Source organism: Alligator mississippiensis, chromosome 2, assembly GCF_030867095.1.
Source record: "Alligator mississippiensis isolate rAllMis1 chromosome 2, rAllMis1, whole genome shotgun sequence".
Taxonomy (NCBI): Eukaryota; Metazoa; Chordata; order Crocodylia; family Alligatoridae; genus Alligator; species Alligator mississippiensis.
Window position 1 is genome coordinate 199,012,824 of NC_081825.1, and position 21,722 is coordinate 199,034,545.

Below are 21,722 nucleotides of genomic sequence, written 5' to 3' on the forward strand. Positions count from 1 at the left end.
AAAAAGCTGATTTACTCGATATCTAGGATTTTTGGTAATTTGAAATTGCAGGGCCTCAGATATGGGTCCTTTTTCAAAGGGACTCCCCTGGATTAAATGCAGTACTACATCACCTTACCACAAATGCAAATGAATGCTATTGTACTCAGAAGAGGTATGAATTCCAATCTGACATCAGTACAGGGAATATACTTTTCTACAGCTAAATTTGCACAACTCACCAAGTGAGCTACATTTGTTACTTTTAAAAGCACTGTTTACGTTCCTATTAAATGAGTATAGGCCTAACAATTGCTTGGTGTTTTTCTTTTCATTCAAGTAGGACAGATTTAGCGCTCATACCGACTACATTTTTATTGATCCTTTCACCAAGAATCTGTCTACCAAAAAGCAACAACTTGTTGGTAGACTAATTCAAGAGCCTTCATTTCCCAGTTTAAAATTTCAACCAGAAATTGGACAAAGTTGTGCATGTACTAGGAAGGTTTGTGCATTTCTCATTTTCTCTTGTGTTTCCTTTTTCTCTTCTGCTACCAACAGCTTTTTAGTTCTAATAAAAATTAGAAACAAATGATTACTTGAACACACTAACTCTTTCATTAGGAGTATCACTTTAACAGGGTGCAGGAATTACGTGGAATTCTGTGAAAGTAGTAATTCAACTGTGAAAACAAAAAAATCATGACATTTTACATTCCTACGTAAAATTAACTTTCTTCACAAATGGGTGTCTTAATTAATAAAATCAGCCAAAATGATCAAATATTTATGCCTCAACTCTTTCTGAAGATATTTAGTACACTTCAAGGGTAAAATTCTGGCTCTACTGAAGTTGACAGAAAACTTACATTTAGGCCAAAAATTATGGCTGCAAATGGTTTTTTTCCCACAACAGAAGGAATGGAGGTGTCTAATGCTTATTAGGGCAAAGTCTTTCAAATATATCTTTGACATAACACATTATATACTTGCACAGACTTGCAGAAATATTATAGATATTATTAACACACACAGTTTATGCAGGCATCAGTTTAAGTCAGCTGAATATGTTTCAACTATTAAGTGATTTTTAAATATCACAGAATATTTACCATAATATAAAAAAATAAGAGGATAAAACATAGAACCTAGCTAGCTCCATGGACTATATTGACTCACTGGGCGCATCTACATGTGCACATTTACTGTGCAGCAACTGAAATTACAGTGCAGTACAGGCACACTTCTACATGTGTGCAGTAAATATAACAACTTATGCTGACTTGAGCATAAATTTGATACCTGCATGATGCAGGTATCAAATTTACACCTAATTAGTTACTGCAGAGTAATGCATGTATAGATGCCTTACTGTGCAGTAACACTGTGTGTGTGGACTGACTTGAAACTAACTTTAGTCCCAAGTCAGTCCATACATAGCGTGTAGACATTGACCTATTCTCACTTACTGCTCAGTAATTTACTGTGCAGTAAATTTAAGCTGGCATAAATGCATGTGTAGACATGCCGACTTTTTAGCTTTGTGCTCACAGGACTTAATGGAGGCATGTGATCTGAGCAAGCCCTCAATTTTGTGAATATTTTGGATCCAAAACAGCTCTGTAGTTTGAGCTTACAATTAGCCAAGAGAAGTGCTCAGTTCTTACTTCTGTCACAAGTGAATATTAATTTGTTTTATCTAATCCCCAGTAGTCATAGAAACATCATATAAATTTGGCGTGCTTAACTGTGTCTACTCAAGAGTATCCTGGACCAAATTATTAGGAATGCTGTAGGTCAGGAGAAGGCTATTTTTGCAAAGCTGTGAGTGAAATCTTTCACATTACCAGAGGTTAATATGAAAGATTCCACTCACAGCTTTGTAAAAGCCATTATGCCTAATTGTCAGTCCCTTACACAGGTGAACACATACTTTACAAAAAATTAAAAGCTAAAATGATAGAGACACATTGTAACAAGTAAGAACCATTGAGTAGGTCAAGTTCAGTCCTTTTTTTTAGATTTAAAAAACAAGGCTTGTATAAGACATGGAGGAAGAAATTCCAAGTTGTGGCTCATAGGAGGTGCAGAAAATAAAACAGACATGTTGACAGGATAAAGGTCATTTGCACAGCACTCCATTTTGTGCTGACTGGGGAAATATTCAGCCGCTGACAAACTACAGCTTTACTTTGGTTTCCTAAGGCAATCAGGAGCAGCTCAGAATCTCCGTGGTGCTGAGCACTACAGACATTCCCTCTTCTGACTCAGGTTTATCACCTCTGGTATCCAACCCATCTGTATATAGTTATATATACCAGGGACTATGTATATAAGGGACTGTAAGGTGATGAAGGTGCAGCACGGGCCTGTACATAGTTGCTTCCATGAGAGGGGTATTTTCTCTTGACCAGATCTAGTAGGTTTATGAGTCTGGATTTGGCCTGAATTTTCTGGTCTGCTAAGACCATTTTCTGTGTGCTACATAAACAATACATAATGTCTTTAGACTAGCTGCATATAACCTGTGGAAAATTCCTATTGTGGAAACAGGGGAAACGGGGGTGCTTTGCCACCTTCTGGACCAGTAACCCTCTTATGATGTAACAGGGCATGTTGAGATGTTGGGGAAGGACAAGGGGAAAGGATGAGGATGAAGCAGATCTCCATCACACCAGATAAACTACAGCAACCTCACATAATATAAAATTACGACAGTCCTACTGTCAGCCAGACAGATGCAACCAGACCTGCAGTTTCCCAAGCATAGACTGGAGGGAGGAGAAACTCAAGACCAATGCAAAGGAAGAGAAGGTCATTAACAGTGTGGTACAGCAAACATGAAGGGATCTGATTTGTCCTCTCACGGATGACCTGCATGAAGGAAGGGAGTATAAAACACCTCTAGCAAGTCTTTAAGTTTTACCTCTATTCTCTCCTCATGGGCAAGTTTCTTTTTGCTTGTCATTCTGGAATGGAGGGAGAAGCCGGGTACAGCCTTTGAAACCCACTAGAGCTCAAAGCCTCCACATATATGTAATATTAAAAGCCCCATAGAATGCTGAGTTATAGTGCAGAGAACACAATGATCATTGACGTGACCTAGGCTTCTCTTGCTGGCAAGACAACTTTTGGATTCATGCTGCCAATAGCTCAGTATTGCCAGTTTTAGCTCCCTCTTCCCCTACTCCTCCCCAAGCGTTGCAAGAATGAGGGAGTACTCGCTTTAGAGGAGGAGGGAAAGTTAGTTTAAATAGTAGAAATATCAACATGCAAGAGAATAAGGTGCCAACTGAATCATCACTGGAGACAGCCAAGGAGAGACAAGATAACCATCTATGGTTAGGGAATAACAAAGTTAGTTTGCCATGCTGCATGGGGATGGAGATGCACTATGGGTCTGATCACTGAAGTCAGTGGAGGTCTATCTACCTCAGTTGGCATGGATCAAGCCCTGTATGACCTACTTTTAGTATTTTGTCAAAATTTAATGTGGTCTTTTTATTTAATGTGGTCTTTTAAAATTTTTATTTAATGCGGTCTTTTTATCAAAACCAATGATCCAAAATACAATTTTGAAATGAATCTATTAGCAATAGCAAAAGCTTTTAAAAAAATCATCATTTGCAGCTAGTATACATCTATTTAGAGGTTTTTAACTTAGGTACCATAGATGTAGTGTAAAAGGCTAAAATACTCATTTAGATGAGTGGTATAGGTTGTAGCCATGGTGGTCTAAGAACATAGGCAAGACAAGGTTCTTTGGGTAAATCTGATATCTTTTATTAGACCAACTCAAATAGCATGGCTACAACCTATACCCTTGGGCAAAGAAGAATTTTTTCCATTTATTTGAGTTGGTCTAATAAAAGATATCAGATTTACCCAAAGAATCTTGTTTGTCATTTGGATGAGCCCTTCACAGAGTACAAAAAAGATTTAACAAACAAAACAAGAAAACCACCCTATTCACCAAATTCTACTTATTCCCACATTCAGAGGATAAATAAGTTTGGTTTAGTTCTAGTCTGTTGTTGTCAATTCATGCTTAAAATAGTCAGGTAAAAACTGATCCCCTCAGGGTTCAATTTTGTTGTCAGATATAGATCAGTGGATATAGAAATCTTTCTTCTAGTGCTGGGTAGCTTAGAATACAATCTCCAGGAAATGGTGATCTAGGAGCTCCTTTCCATAAAAGGAAAAAGTATTTAGAAATGCTTGGCTTTCGAACTGTTCTCTCTGCAACTCATTTTGCCATAGTACAGAAAGAGGAGTATAATCAGTGAACTTACCCTCTCTGTCTGAGTCAGAGCTGAATACTGTGTTAGCAAGGGCTTAGAAGAAAGGTGCTTTACTCCATCTCCGCTGCTAGTTTGACAGGTGACCTCAAATGCTCTGTCAAATCACAGCAAATACATAAGAAAAGAGCAGAAACAAACAAACCATTTAGACATTATTTTAAGATTCCCTGGCTCATATGCTGCCTCCAGTCAAGGCAAGCAGCTCTCATTGCCAGTAACGGCAGTTCCACACTCACTAAAAACAGCATAGTGGCCTCTGAACTAAATAATTTTAAGTTGTTGCTTGTGGTTTGATTCCCTTGTTGCTCCGCATTTACAACACTACATGCCTGCAAAATAGGTATAAAATGAAAACAATCAGAAAGGGAGCCTCCTTTATTCCCTTCGGGCAGGTCCACAAAAGTCACAAAGAACGTGGCACTTTATTTTATTCAATCATAATTAAAGACAGAAACATAACTTTCCTGCTAATTTTTTTTGCTTGTCAATCATAAATCACAATTTACTAATTATAACACTTAACCCATTAAGACTAGCAATTTAAATCTTAAAAATAAAGAATATAAAAATACAGATGGGACACAGACATCTGAAAGAAAGCGGTTAAAAAGTTTCTCTCTCACTATAGATTTTCAAGGCAGCTAGAACAGAAATATGAAATGAAAATAGCTCTAGAAAAGATGGCTCATTTCCATTCCTCCATAACAAATTAAATTATATACATAAGGAAAAAGATGTCTTTACTGGTTTGTCACAAGAATAAAATAAACGGGACTGCTATTTACTGCATACAATTTCTTTTAAAAATTAAGAACTTAGTTTTTCAATTAAATTAGTGATTACATGTTTAAGCTATTCAAAAACTGTTTTAAATACTATTCATCTATACACAGTTTCCAGCCCCACAGGCTATGTAACACAACCTACACAACCTTAATCAGAAATAAAGTTCAGTAAGAAAAATCTTCCCTCACTAATGTCCAATCAACTACAGTAGGTGGAATCAGTAAGTTTTGGTTGCACATTATGTATTTTTCTCATTCACAAAATACTGAACAATACTATTCCAGGCTGTGCAGACTGCATAAAGGTAGAAAGCTGAGGTAAGATATATTCTAGTCACATTGAATTTGATCTTGTAAGGCCTGAGGGTTTTCAGATCCCTATGAATTAATAATCATTTAGGACGTTCAGAATCCTTAGGACCCTAAATGAAATGCAAAAGAATTGTGCCACATTAATGTTTAATACAGAACATTTCTACCATTCTCTTTGTATTCTTGTACCTCCTTGTCCCCAACAAAGACAGGGAAGTACAACTCTAAAATGTATACTGGAACCCAAACAAGATGGCTACTGAAGAAACAACCAGAATAGAGCAAAAATGGAGATCCAACAGCTTCTAGAAGACCCAAAAGTCTTCTAGAATCACTATAAAACTGAGTGGATAACAGGTCTTTTTCAACATCAGTTGCTTGTCACTCACATGATTAACTTTACATAAACACACTAGAAGGAAATACTTGCTTTTGTAATTTAAATTTTCCACGCAGCCCAAGAACAACGACGACTCAATACTACTTTATTTACTCCATTCCAAGATAAGCGTTTTTCCTCACTTAACATGGGGGTAACCCTTCACCTTGAAATCGAGTACAAGGCGGTGTGGCGCAAGCAGATGTTTCAACGGCAACTCTGGTCATGACCCTGACCCCAACCCTGACTCAGGTGCAGAATCAGGGCTGCAGCTACTGCCTGCCCCTTACCACCTCTGCTCCACCCCCTTTACCCTCTTGCAGTCTAGGGTCCCCCACCCATTTGTTGCCTCATGGATAGGTGGAGGCTATGGGGTAGTGAGATGGGGGAAGGGTGAGTGGGAGGCCCGAGGCTTCCGGTGGGGAGGCAGATGGCAGGGGCAGAGACAGTGGAGGGAAGGCAAGCACTGCGGGGGAGGCAAGCTCAGGGAGCAAGTGATGAGGTGGACAAGTGGCAGGGGGTAAAGTTGGCATGGAAAAGGGAAGGGGTCAAGCTCCAATTATTGGAGGGTCATTTTAAATCCCCCCCCCCGCTGCACTGGGGAAAGCAGTATCATTGGAGCAGGCAGTTGGGGGAGTAGGCAGTAGAGGGCATGGGGCAGGGGGCAAGCTACTTGACCTCCATCATCTCCCCCATCATCAGCTCTCCCACTGTGTGGCTCCACTGCCCCCTCCTTTGCCTGCCCTTCTGCAGATGGGGGGGAGATGAATTTAAGACAGCCCTCCAATAATTAGATTCTATACATGAAAAATTATAATAAATTTATAAACTGTCCATGTCTAGAATCTAATTACTGGGGGATCATCTTAAATTCAGAGTCATCTTGGATTTGAATAAATATGGTATTGAATCATCTTATAAAATTAATAGGTTCAATTCCAGGAGATAGTCCTGAAGATAGTCATGTTCATGTTTTTCTACCTCAGCAGAAATTAGAATATGCTATCTTTTTTCATACACTAAAAACACAATAAGTAGCAATATTTTTTTATTATCCAAGCATCTAAAATACCATTTGCTCAGATGAAGTCATGACAACCTCTACTGATCGGAAACATTTGTAGATCTAGGACTTTGTGGGAGGGTAATAATATAAGCACAAACAATTAAAGAAAATTTAGCACTTGTGAAAAATTCTGGATTACCAGTGCTGGAAAAATATAGCCCTTTGTTTATCTACAGAATGAATACAGCTAAGGATGGCGGAAGTTAAAACCTCTTGCAATATTCTCTAATATACCTCCATTTTGATCTGGAGAGACTTCTCTAGTTATATTCCTCACTGGTTATCACCTCTGCTGATATTACTAACCAAGAAACAACAAGAAAAAATGCAGCGATATTCAGTAATGTGTCCACTATCAGCTAGATCAAGTCCAACACTGGCACTTGGCCACTGGAATTTCAGAGATGGCTAACATAGTAAGGTACCCTACCTATTACATTTCAGTATCACAAACTTCTTCTGAAATAATGTTTAATCATTCAAAGTCAATGAGAGATACATGCCTAACTTGCTTAAGCATACCCTTTAATCTTTTTCCCTTGCCAAATGCCCTTTTTTTTAACACATATCTGTTATATATGTGTCCGTATGAATATTGTTACTTCTGTTTAAGTTTAGGTTTATTCATGTAATATTAAAGCATCTTAGAATTTGTCCTATAATAATCTGTATGAGGATAACAGATTACATCCGCATTAAAAAATTCAACTGGCAAACACAATTTAAAGATATATTGGAATTGGTGGGGAATGTTCTTTGTTCGTTAAAATTTTAGAATATTGTGCCTAGGAAAATGGATGGGATTTTCTTTTAGTAATGCCCCTGGAAGAATTCAGGGCACCTTTTTCTTTTAGGCGGTAAGGAATTAATAATGCCAAACTTTATCTTTTTCTGAATGACTCAGAAATCTTAGAAGCAAAGTTTTCTGTTTTCAGTTTTTTGTCCTATTTACTAGCAATCTGAAGAATTGAATAAGGTTAGGCTACTACCCACATCACTGATATAACCCTTCACAAAGAAATGGCCATAGAAATTTTGTGTACATTCTACATAAAACTTCTGTAATAGCAATCTGCTACAATGACATTCTTATTCATTCTGACAATTCATAACAAAGACCAATAATATAATTTTATCTGGTTAAAAAAAAAAAAAGTGCATCAAAACCCTAGGTCCAATCGTAGAGTCATTATTCAGGGCCTGATCATACCATTTCGTGAGAAAATCAACTAGGGGATAATTATAGGAAAGGAAGCTTTTGTAAGGTTCTTCTGGTTGAGGTTTATCCCTAATTATGTTCCATTAAGAAAGACTCAGCATTTGTGCCTTCACCATTACTGAGGGCACCGACAACCAGTCCAGTGGATTGAAGGGGACTGGTGGTGTATTCTGGTGTTTCCATAATGACCCTGGGTCCTGATGGCCCTTTACTCCCCAATACTTGGCTTCAGCATGGTTAACACTTGCATCATTTCCCAACAGATAGCTGTTCCGAAGACTGCACTTATGATGCGATTCCTAGGCTGAAGGGTGCTTAGAAACTGTAAATGTTCTGCTGAAAGGCGAAAAGGGGAATGTTGCTGTCGAGCCAAGTAATCACCCTTTCCATGCAGAAAATGGAAATCCTCAGATGTATTACAAAGCCCTCCATTTTTTACTTAGAATTTATTCAAACAAAATACTGTCTACATTCAAAGTTTGTCTAAGAATGGACTATGTAAAATCTTAATATAGATTTAGGATTTGGGTTACCATACCTGAACTACCTCATAAGCAATTTGAAGACTAGCACTCCCCCACTGCCCGATTAGGAGCTATTCCATAGATTGTTCAGACATATCTCCTAATTTTCTTCCTTTAAATTCCAGTCTATTATTCCTAATCAGATCTCCTGGTATAATTTTCAACAATTGTTCTCCCTGCTTTGTGCAATGCCTTCCTAATCCCTGCAGAGGGTTAATCTACTGCCAAGCTCTTTTATCCTTTTTTTGTGACAATTAATTCATTTTTGCTTATTTTGCCTGGTATTTTTTTTCTCTTTCAAACCTTAAATTACTTTGCTTATTCCTATTTTAGTCATTCTAATTTAATAAATAAACCTTAGAACAACAGCATTTATCAAACCAATCTGTTGGAACTTCAGGATATTTTGAAATATATCAATATATTTGCTGAACATAATTGGTATGCACAGTATTTAGGAAGGGAGAGTCTGTGAGCCAAAGAGCATACTATATAAAAGTTAGACAGCTTAGTACCCACAGCTTACCTGATGACCAGAAGGCAGTCAATTCTCAAAGCAGGACTGATGCTTGTTTCTCTGCCTGAAGATTTATTTTGATAGGCCTTGACAAAGTGCATTTTAAGTAGAATTTGAATGAGGAGTGGGTGGATATTTGGCATATAGAGTAGGGATTTCCAAACATAAAGAGCACTAGAGAAGAAAGTGTGAAGAGAAGAGTGGGAGAAGGGTACATCAATGCCACTTGAGAGGGTGGCTTGGGAGGAATCTAGATTGAGATGAGAGCAGGAGAAAACCTACCTGATAAAAACTATTGGATGCAGTGAATAGACAATGGTTGTGTGCACATATAAAACATAGAAAGCCTCAAGAAGCTTGTGAAGGAGAAGTTTGCTAAAGAAATATTGATTGCTTCTCTTTCTATACAAAATATATGTTGCCTAGAAAAAGGACTAACACCAGTCTTTGCCCCCCACTGCAGTGATCCAGAACAACTACATGAAAAACAAACACTATTAATACTCAAAAGAAATGAGATACTGGGCTAATTTCTTCCACATACAACTGTCTCCTATAAGTCACCTTTACCTGAAAAGAGAGGTATTGTATTGCATGACTGTATGAGAAGAATACAGCAATCAGGCAATTAAAAATCATATTATTCAGTCTGCTTTCTATATTATGATGGATGAAACAAAGGGATAGATGATTCCTTTTGAAAAACCATATACTTGTCTATAGGTTAAGAAAACGATTTTCACCATCACTCCAGTGGCCAAGGCTACTCCTTTTCTCTCCAGTAGGATGCAATAAGAGATGTCATTTTCAAAGGTCACTGAATTTCTACATGAGGGCTGTCTAACTTCTTAACATTTGGGGGCTTGCACACTGTAGGGCAGAGCTTTCCAAACTGTGTGCCGCGACACATTAGTGTGTCGGCGGCAGTGTGTAGGTGTGTCGCGCGAAATGCAGAAAATTTTGCGGAAGGGCACCACGGAGCTCCCTTACTCACGTCAGCTTCCCTTGGCCCCTCCCCCGGAACTGAATTACTGTGTCGCGAAATGATGCATGTCTAAAAAGTGTGTCACCAACATGAAAAGTTTGGAAAGCTCTGCTGTAGGGGCTGCACCAGCAGAAGGTCACATGCTGCCAGGACCATGGTCCCCCCTCACCTCCCTGGCTGCAAATTCTGCTGGCACCATGCAAGCAAGAAGTTCCCCCACAGCACTGTACTGTGTGCATGGGCAAGTGATTCCCCCCCTCCCTTACTTCTGTACCCTGCCTAGCAGTAAGGGGGGCTGCCTGCCTGCAAACTGTGCAGGCGGGCAGCCCCTATACCTTCTTGGCTGTGGACTCCCCCACTCCACCATGCTGCAGGCTCTCTGCACTGCACGCTGTACTGAGTCATGCTGCCCTACCTTGCCCTGTTCCCTGGGGCAGGGACAGGAAGTGAAAACCAGAGCAAGGAGGGGTAGCCTGGAGGCCCTGGCTGCTGCAGCAGCCAAAATGATGAAGGGAGTGGTAGCCAAGGAGATTCTGGGGCCTGCAGATTAAACCCTTGTGGGCTGTGTGCAGCCTGCAGGCAGCCAGTTAGCTCTGTTATACATGAACAAACCTGCCTTTGTGCTGACACCCTTTTGCTCTAAGCCCCATTCTGCCAGACACTGTATAGTGACATGAAAAGGATAATTCTTTCACTGGGGAGCTTGTAGGCAAGGGGTGGCCAAACCGTGGCTCCTGAGTTGCATAAGGGAAATATAGTAGAATGGAGACTCTGAAGAATGTAATTTGTATTTCAAATCAAGTGCCAATGACAGTTATTTATTCTGGTCTATCATGCAGGTTGTACTGGGCAGCTGAGAATATGTAATACTTTGGAATGGCAAACTGATTATCTTCTGAGCTTAGGTAAAGGAAGAAACTGACATTTCCTTCAGTGAAAAAATCCCAAGTCCTCTGATCTCACTTCGTTCCTTTTTGGGAATCAGCTAAAGCTGTGCAACAAGAAGAGATATAATTTCAAACGCATTATTAAAAAAAATCATGTAACCACCACCAGAGCTGGAAAACAAATGATATAATTTGGAAAAAAATATTAGCAATGTCCTAACTTGGAGACTTAAAATAAGTTGAAGGTAACTAGGGCAGAACACAATTGCTTAGTGACCCAGGAGGCTAAACACGGCTTATTCTTATTCAAGCAAAAAGTCTTCCAAATGGAGAAATAAATGAAGCAAATGTATTTCTATCCTTTTTAAAAATGGTGCTCACTGAGAGCCATCCTGTTAACCCTGTAACAAGTAGGTTACTCTGCAATTCCAAAAGGTATCTGCCGTCTTTCAAACAGACACAAATTATATTCAACTCTAGGTCATCTAAGTGAGTAGTAAAATGTTGCTAATGATTGTATTCTCGGTGTTAGAAGTAGAAGTAGAAAAACATCTTAGTAAGGTGCAAGGAGGTTACCTTCCATGGCTCAGACAGGCTTTCTAAAGCCTAGAAAGCCTATCAGATCAAACATCATCAACCACTGTATGACCTAATTGGCAGCTTAAAGGAATATTTTATTCTGAAAGATGAATGCATAAATATAATACCCTTACTCATCAGATCTGAACACTATGCATACTATAATCATGTCTGCTTACTGTAGTGACAAAAATATTTTTATCTATTTATTTTATTAGCAGAGCATAAACAATATAGGTACAGGAGTGTGAGCTGGTTTCTGCTTATGAAGCAAAATAATTATGAAATAAATTCAGATGATATCTTACAGTGCTGCTCTACAATGGAAATTGACTAAGAATGGCATTTGTTTATCCAAGTGTTCTGCATCCTGTGTGTATTGAAAGTATATCCTGTTTATCTGACTGGCTACAATGACTTTATACTCTTACTATTGTTGGCAAAAGTTAGTCCTGCTGTTTTAATTCCCAGTTAGAACAGAGATGTTCAATTTCTGATTGGTTAGGGGATGCACCCTACATGGGCTGCAGGTCCCCAGGCCACATACATCAGCACCCCCAACAGTATACCTCCATCACATAGGAAACACAACCCCCCAACACATGGGAAGCAAGCTCCCTGGGCTCACACAGGCCATGTTGCCCCATCCCTGGGGGCAGAGGAAGAAGCTGGAGAACCCAGTAGCAGTAACAGCAGCAGTGGTGGGGGAAAGCAGCAGCCAAGAAGGAGCCCAGAAACTAGGTGTCAAACTCTCAAAGGCTGTATGTGGCCTGGGGCCACCAGTTGGACAGCTCTGAGTTAGAACATCAATAATGCTGCTTGATCCAGAAAGAACCTAACTTTCCTTCTAGAGTCCAGGTGGAATTTGTAGGCCTAAGCAAAAACTCTTTGTAGAAAACCAAAAATGAACCACCATCACAAAAAACCTGACATTATATGAGTATTTGTAATACTCTGATTTGGGGGGTCTTAGATTGAATATAATGGTAGAATTCAGCCCAGTTGCACTTTAGGTCTCTTTTCCCGAAGTAATGTCTATACTCCTTCGGCATATAGAGTTCTACCTTCAGAAGCAAACTCCCACCTGTTTTTGTTTACTACAAAGGCAGAATGAACCAAGGATATTCACTAAGTTCATTGTTATTCAAAATGGGCCGCATCAGATAGTCTTTTAACTCATGCACTGATCCAGTGTGGGAGCATCTGCATGTGCACTTTAATGCACAGTAGCTTATTTTACTGTGCATTAAAAGTGTCTCGTAAAAAACCATGCAATTACACTAATACTCAGTAAGATAGGCTACTGCGCATTAAGCATCACTTTAAAAATGTGTGCTTTTGGTACTGCACATTAGGGCAACCTAACGCACATTTATTTAGTACCTCACATTGGAGGTACTAAATTTAATGCGCCTTAGGAAAAATGCATAATGTATGTGTAGATGTGCCCTGTACGACCGCTTTTGCTCCCAACACAAGACAATGGAAAAACTCCATAAATTAATAAACTAATGTGATAAAACAAAAGTTTTGCAAATATGCTTTCTCCTGCTTTGCATAGCTGTCCATCATTTCTTCTGGGTAAGGTAAATCTTACCTATTGACAGCCAGAATCTCAGACATTATTCAATAGATATTTTGAAATACCTTTTGTTTCACTCTTACCTAGTTTTACTCCCATAAAGGAAAGAAGCAGTTCAGATAACAAACAGCCCCTTAGTTATTTCCTTATCAAAACTATTTTTCTAAAAGGTTGCATTGTGAGGAGGCAGCTCACCTACTGCATTAACTGGACTATTTTATCTTTTATTTACATGCTTATCCCACGTTATTTCCAAAGCAAAAAAATTGCAAACAAGCCCCACAATACCATTTTGCTCATAGGAAATATATGAAATGTGATTAAAAAACTTGCTTGTGGCCTTGGTAAAAGAGGGTGGATGGAGGCCCCGAAAGAAAGTTATCAGGCACTTTGTAATTTATCCATTTGTAATAAACTGTAAATTATTTTTTAAATGGGATTTTAAAACAAAAGCCCTCTCTCATCTATGGACAGAAAGACCATCATATTTCTTTTGTGTCTGGCCAAGAAATTCAGTACAAATCTCACTATCAAGATAGCAATGGTTTGGCTAACTCTCAAGGGCTTATACATAATTTTCTGATATTGTGCTGGATTATTTAGAGCTGGATTTCTGTTTCAAAGAGACTTGGCTAAAAACTGTGGTAATGAGACAACATTTCAACATAAAACAATAAAAGGTATTTGATGTGAAATATAGACATGGTCCTATGTGGGCCAACAACATTCCACTGCCCCACTAGAAAAAGTCAGTAAATATCAGGATAAAATAAATCATCCCCACTCTACACATCAGTCATAGCTGTTATGTCAGCTGAAGAATTCTTCCATGAAAGAGCCATGACATAGCTGCTTTAAACCCAAAGACTTCAAATGGCATCTGATGAAGCAGGCTGTTGCTACAATAGGTTATGCCTCTGAACTAGTTAGTCTCTTACTGTGACCACCCTACTTTAATTTCTGCTAGACTGAGTAGTACACATTTGAACAGTTTGGGAGGGTGGTCCACAAAGCAGTAACAGATTTGTGTCAGTCTCACATATAGAAAAGAAGAACAGTGATTTGTGCTGGTAGAGGTTACCCTTGTTTGAAATGGGAGGAACCTCTACCAGTGCAGGTTGTGGCTTTCCTTGCCTACTTTTGAATATGCATTGATGCAACTACATCTTTGGCTGAAATCTGAACAAATTCCTAATACAGGAAATACCACAAACTGAAAGAAGGGGGTCACTAGGGGAAGAACCTCCAGAAGGGGAAGGAATGAAAAATTTAAGATGAAGATAAGGAAAAGGTTACAGCATACCAAAATATAAGGTAAGTTAACTCCCTTTGCTACATGGTACCTAAATTGACAGGTAGGCAATGCAGATTCAGGAAAAACATTCTAAGCATCTTTAGAATGAGTACAGGTAGAAAGAGGGAAATGATTCAGCATACCACTTTATCAGTTGAAAAAAAAAAGAGGAACAGAAGAGCTTTGCTGGTCTGTAGAAAGGTGACAGCAGATAGAAAATAAAGTATCTTTAAAAAGTCAGAATTCCTAGATATTGGTGTAGGACCAGATGTATAAAAAAAAGATTAAAGATAGCTATAAATATCAGGGTATATACAGACATTACACTTAGAAGTCTGGGAGGTTAGATCAGGTAAAAAAATGGCCACCCAATCTAACTCAATGATTCTTCACTTCAATCATCCTTTCTGGAAATTAATTGCAGAGCAGTACATATGTTCCTGGGATCTGATGTACAATCACATGGTTTACTTTAAGCTTGTGGATGCCAGTTTTACAGAACTTTGTGGGTGCTGGGAGCCCAATCTAAAGTAAGGTGGGATGGGAAGAAGGGGTGGGATGGGGGGGGCAGGTTGGCGGGATCAAAGAAGCTAGCAGGTCTGGGGGGGGGGAGTTAGTGGGTCTGCAGGGGGCTGGTGGGATCAGAGAAGTTAGTAGGCAGGGGTTTGGCAGGACTTAAGAGGCTAGCAGGTCTGTGGAGGGGTTGGTGGGGTCCATAGGGCTAGCAGGTCCATGTGTGGGTTGCAGGATTGGGGAACTAATACGTCCAAAGGGGGTTGTCCACCTGGGGGTCAGAGAGCCTGACCTAACTAGGGATCGAAGTGTAAGGTCTGTATGTGGGTCAACCAAGTTAGATTGGGCAGCCATTTTTTGTCTGATCTAACCTCCTGAACTTCTCATTGTAACATCTGTACATACCCTAAATGGTTAACTACTTCGTTAGAATACATAGGGGTGAATATTGCTAAAAAAAAATAAAAAAAATGGCAGGACTTGTACAGTTTCAATTATACTCCTTTGATGGAAAGAATCAAAATAGATTTAGAAAATTAGTCCAAATATGGCTAGGAAAGTTCATGGTTAGGTAGAATCACAGCAGTTAAAATATCAAGCCACCCAACTTAGAAACTTGGTGTACTGGATAACACCAATTCACAGTAAGCACTGGGTAAAGATAGAGCTAACACTAAGAGGCAAACTTAATATATTACCATGCGTAAAGAAATCTTCCAGGGTTTAACCGGTAACTGTTACCCTACAGCAGGGGCAGAGGAGTGAGCCTGATGACAGGACTCTGCTCCTACTCCATGTAGCTGGATGATTCAGCCCTGGCTCAGTTGGTGCTAAGCACAACCCCAAGGTGCCATTCCAGTGTCCCCCTGCCTCCATTCCAATGTGAAAAATCAGCTTCCTTGCTAAAGACAGTTTTGGAGAACTAACCTTCAGGGGAAAGTTGGTGTTCATTTAAGAAACCTGCAGTTCCTGAACATTGTCCCTCCACTGACTCTGTTGCCTTCACCTTGGGCAACCAGGGCCCCTTCCAATAGGTCAGCTGAGCAGCAGAGGGGAGAGGGGCAATGCTGATGACAGGCTCCACACTTGCTCCATGTGCCTAGAGGGTCCAAGCATGGGTGATCTGGTGCCATGGCAGGTAAGGCTGGAAAAATCTTTTTTTTTCTTTATTCTGCTTTCCCAAAACAAGTTGCATGCTTATTTAGGGGTTTATGGTATATGGGCATTTATGCATGTGGTCTGGGAGTGGGGGGGAGGGGTACTTTAATTAGAGTGGCTCCAAGAACTGCTCTAATCCTAGGTGGAGGGAGAAAATATTATTGGGGGTAGAGGGAGAAAATATTATTGGGGGAGGGGGGGGCTGAGCATGCACACCCCTCCCCCTCAGCAGGTAAGTCTGTCATGGGGAAGGGGTGTGGTGAAGAGATCAATGCCCCCACAGCAAAGGAGTGAGTGGGGCAGAGGCAGGGGTGAATGGGGACCTGGGACGTTCAGAGCCTGGGTTTCTTGTCCAGTGCTGTGCTGCCCATGTGCCTCGGGGGGGAGCTCCTGCCGCTGTGCACACCCTGGTGGAAGCACAAGGGTCACATCACCCCTGGATTTGTGCATAGGGTGGAGGCAGGCTCCTACTGTGGGCTGAGATCTGTGCCCGACTGCCACTGTCTCAGAAGCAGCACAACGCCATGTACCTGCTGCTGCTGGGTTGGCAGAGGACATGGCACAGTCAGCCCACAGCAGACACATGGTGTCACGCCACTCCTGGGGCTGTGGCAGCAGAGCGCAGAGCCCAGCCTGAAGTGGCAGCCCTTCTCTGCTCCGCACCAAAAATGGGGGCACGTGCCCCTCATGCCTCTGCTGGGGTGTGTGCAGTGGCAGGAGCTCCGCTGTGCTCCTGGACGAGCTGCCAGGCTCCAACCATCCCGGATCCACCCTGGCCCAGGGGCCCCATTCACACCAGCCCCTGCTTCACTCCCTCCCTCACTGCAGGGGCCTCAGTCTGCCCCCCTGCTGCCATTCCCATGACAGACTTACCTGCTGTGGTGGGCAGTGCTATATTTGCTGCCGAGTTGCTGCAGGCTACAGCTGCGTGTCTGTGTGTGCCTCTTCCCCTGCTGCTGCAGCCACCCAGAGCCTGCACCCAGGCTGCCCTGTGGCCCTCTGCGGTACCACCACTGCTCTGTGTTTGTGAGGGTTAAGCCACCTTACCCCTCACCTTCTGCTGACTCTGGCTCCAATTAAAGCACCTGGAGCATCATATGCATCAGCATTCCCGTGCTGGGCTTTAGTTAAAGAGCCCCCGCTCCCATTTTTCAGTGTGGGGACATTGATTCAGGTGACACTGGATCCTGCTGGAGTGTGGTAATTACCACGCTCCCGCAGACTCGATTAATCAAGTCTGCTCTGATGTGTTGGTTTTACAGCATTTTGGAACAGCCTCTCTGCACATGTATAGGTGCCCTATAAAACCTGAAACTCTACCAGCATCTGTGCCATCACCTCCAGTGCTTAGCTCCTGCTATACTGGACAGACAGGTGATCTCTACATGTAGGAATGAAACAGTGATCATAGAATCATAGAAACATAGAAAATTAGGGTTGGAAGGGACCTCAAGAGGTCATCTAGTCCAACTGCCTGCTCAAATCAGGACCATCCCCAACTAGATTATCCCAGCCAAAGTTTTGTTTAGCCATGTCTTAAAACCCTCCAAGGATGGACATTTCACCACCTCTCTGGGTAACCCATTCCATTGTTTTACTGCCCTCCTACTGAAAAAAATCTTCCCAATATCTAACCTAAACTTCCCTTGCTGCAACATGATAGCATTGCTCCTTGTTCTATCATCTGCCACCACTAAGAACAGTCTAGCTTCATCCTCTTTTGAACCCCCACTTCAGGTAGTTGAAGGCTGCTATTAAATCCCCTGTCAATCTTCTCTTCTCTAGACTAACAAGCCCAGTTCCCTCAGACTCTCCTCATAAGTCATATGCTCCAGCCCCTGAACCATTTGTGTTGCCCTCTGCTGGACTCCCTCCAATTTGTCCACATCCTTTTTGTAGTGGGAGGCCCAAAACTGAACACAGTACTCCATATGTGGCCTCACCGGTGTTGAATAGAAGGGAATGATCACTTCCCTTGACCTGCTGGCAACACATCTACCAATGCAACCCAGTATGCTGTTAGCCTGCTTGGCAACAGGGACACACTGCTGGCTCATATTCAGCTTATTGTCCACTGTAACTCCCAGGTCCTTTTCTGCAGAGCTGCTGCCCAGCCAGTCAGCCCTCAGCCTGTACTGGTGCATGGGATTATTCTGTCCTAAGTGCAGGACTTTGCACTTGTCCTTGTTGAACCTCATGAGATTCCATTTGGCCCAATCCTCCAATTTGCCACTCTGAATCCTAGCCCTACCCTCCAGCATATCTATTACTCACCCTTCTGCTTGGTGTTATTTGTAAACGTACTGAGGGTACACTTTAAGCCATCTTCCAAGTTGTTGATAAAAACACTGAACAAAACTAGCCCCAGAACTGACCCTGGGGCACTCCACTTGAGACTGGCTGCCAACTAGACATCGAGCCATTGATTACTACCCTCTGAGCCCGATGCTCCAGTCAGTTTTCTATCCACCTTACAGTCCATTCATCCAGCCTGTACTTCCTTAGCATGCCTACAAGAATGTTGTGGAAGACTGTATCAAAAGCCTTGCTAAAATCAAGGTACAACACATCCACTGGTCTCCCTGCAATCACAGAGCCAGTCACCCTATCATAGAAGGCAATCAGGTTGGTCAGGCATGACTTGCCTTTGGTGAATCCATGCTGACTGTTCCTAATCATTTTTTCTCCTTCAAATGCTTAGAAATGGATGCCTTGAAGATCTTCACCACGACTTTTCCAGGGACTGAGGTGAGTCTATAGTTCCCTGGATCCTCCCTTTTCCCTTTCTTAAATATGGGCACAATATTTGTCCTTTTCCAGTCATCTGGGACCTCTCCTGATGGCCATGAGTTTTCAAAGATGATGGCCAGTGGCTCTGCAATCACATCAGCCAACTTCCTCAGCACCCTTGAGTGCACCCCATCCAGCCCCATGGACTTGTACAGGTCCAACTTTTCTAAATAGTTCCTAACCTTTTGTTTCACTGCTGAGGGCTGCTTACATTCTCCCCAAACTGCGCTGCCTGGTGCAGTAGTCTGGGAGCTAACCTTGCCTGGTAAGACTGAGGCAAAACAGGCATTGAACACTTCAGCCTTTTCTGCATCCTCTGTCATAAGTTTGCCTCCCCCATTCACTGAGGGACCCACACTTTCCCTGATCCTTCTCTTGCTACTGACATACATGTAGAAACCCTTCTTGTTACCCTTCATATCTCTCGGCAGCTGCAACTCCAATTGTGTTTTGGCCTTCCTGACTTCATCCCTTCATACCTGAGCAATACTCCCCCCCTAGTTGTTGGCCAAGTTTCTACTTTTATAAGCTTCCTTTCTGTGATTTAGTTTACTGAAGAGTTTCCTGTTAAGCCAAGCTGGTCTTCTGCCATACTTGCTAGTCTTCCTGAGCATCGGGATGGTTTGTTCATGCACTCTCAACAAGGATTCTTTGAAATACAGCCAGCTCTCCTGGACTCCTCTCCCCCTCAGACTGGCTTCCTAGGGGATCCTGCCCATGAGTTCCCTGAGTGAACTGAAGTCTGCTTTTTTGAAGTTCATGGTCCTTACTCTGCTGTTCTCCATCCTTTCTTTCCTCAGGATCCTGAACTTAAATCACCTTGTGGTCATTGGTGCTCAAGTTGCCATCCACTACTACATTTCCCACCAAGTCACTCCTGTTTGTGAGCAGCAGGTCAAGAAGAGCATGGCCCCTAGTTGACTGCTTCAGCACTTGCACCAGGAAGTTGTCCCCACCACTCTCCAAAAACTTCCTGGATTGCCTGTGCACTGCTGTATTGCCCTCCCAGCAGATGTCATTGTGATTCAAGTCCCCCATGAGAACCAGAGCCTGTCATTGGGTTGTTTGAAGACAGCTTCATCCACCACTTCCTCCTGGTTTGGTAGTTTATAGCAGACCCCCACCATAACATCACCCTTGTTGCTCTCCTCTATGACCCTAACCCAGAGTCTCTCAACAGGCCTATCTCCAGTTTCCTACTGGAGCTCTGAGCAATCATATGGCTCTTTTACATAAACTCTTCCACCTCTTTTCCCCTGCCTGTCCTTCCTGAACAGTTTGTACCCATCCGTGACAATGTTCCAGTCATGTGATCTGTCCACCATGTCTCTGTTACTGCAATCACGTCATAGTTTGGTGACTGCAAGGACTTCCAGTTCTTCCTGCTTGTTTCCCAGGCTCTGTGCACTTGTGTACAGGCACCTGAGGTAACTAGTCGATTGCCCTGATTTCTCAGGAAGTTGTGCAAAGATGCAAAGGCCTCTGGCAGAACACTCTAACCTCTCTGGACACTTCATCACTGACCCTAGGATTGCTGTTCTGAGGCAAAAAAATTTCAAAACAGTTTGAACAGGAAATTGTGGAACAAGAAATCATCCACAGATTTCATTGTGTTAAGTATGGTTTAAGAAGGACTATGGCTTCTTATCCCATTCCTGGATTTTTGTGATCCCTTTGTTCCTAAGGGCTCTTTGATTGCTTGCCTCTCCCAGCACCACTTCCCCCTCCCTTCTTCCCCTCCCTCCTGATTTCCTACCTATTGTATTCCAATCATACCACTTTATACTCTGCTCTACACTGTCCTTCCTATATATATATATATATATATATATATATATATATATATATATATAGAGAGAGAGAGAGAGAGAGAGAGAGAGAGAGAGAGAGAGAGAGAGTATATTTACTTGATTCCAAGATGAGGTTTTTCCCCCCCCATTCATCATAGGGAAAACAGAGCCTCATCTCTGAACCAAGTGTGCTCCAGTTGGGAGCTATGGGAGTGGCTGTGTAGGGAACCCAATGGGCTAGGAACAGCATCTGCAGAGTGCAGATTCTTACTTCCAGGGTCTTCTACCTGTTCAGCTCCCCTTCCCTCATCTCCCTTGCTGGCAGAGAGGCAATCTGCAAGCAGCTGCTACAGTCCCCAGCCCAGCCAAGCTCTCTGAAGAGCCACTATCCACAGATCCCAGCTGTAGTGGTCTGATTCCCAGCTGAGGCAGGTTAGGATGAGCTGGGGAGTAGGGGCAGGGGGAACACAGAGCCCTCCTGACCTGAGCTACAAGGAGCAGCTATGGCACCACACAGATTCCTCCTTCAACCCTCTCCCAGCCAGAAGGGAAGATGAGGGAGGGGGACAGGCAGCAGGTGGGAAATGGGCTGCCTGCTGCCCCCATCACTTGCCTGCCACCTGCCCTCCTGCTCCTGTTCTCCCCACCTCCGCCTTGACACTGCTTTCCTGCTACAGCATTTGGGGGGGGGGGAGGGGAAGACAAATTTAAAACAACTCTCCTCCAGTAATTAGGTTATAATTTCCATGTCTATAATCTAATTATGGGTGTCACCTTAAATTCAAGTAGTCTTGGATTCAGTTAAATAAGGTATATTATTTAGTTAGTCTATAAAGGTGCATACCTATACTGCCTTCTGACTAACATGATGAACTATCGCTCTCTGCTCAAAGTGGGCTAATGACATTGGATCAAAAATTAGTGTTGAAGAATGGGAGACCATCTGGAGCAGTGTTTCTCAAACATCCAACTCTCTCAATAATAAAATAAAATTATTTAAAAATCCTACATAAGTGGTATCTCACCCCACCTAAAATTAACAAATTAATGGTTCAGGAACAG

At 42.0% G+C, this 21,722-nt stretch overlaps 1 protein-coding gene across 3 annotated transcripts in view; it reads right to left on the reverse strand.

Moving 5' to 3' along the window:
- Positions 1-21,722, reverse strand: part of IRAG1 (inositol 1,4,5-triphosphate receptor associated 1) — a 115,053-nt gene that overhangs the window by 76,430 nt on the left and 16,901 nt on the right. For 2 of the 3 annotated variants that reach the window (XR_009460035.1, XR_009460036.1), the window contains exon 1: positions 4,272-4,356. The gene's annotated coding sequence lies outside the window, so the exon portion shown is untranslated. Of the gene's footprint in view, positions 1-4,271; positions 4,375-21,722 lie in introns of those variants that run through there. The other variant, XM_019476745.2, reaches the window with a different exon arrangement.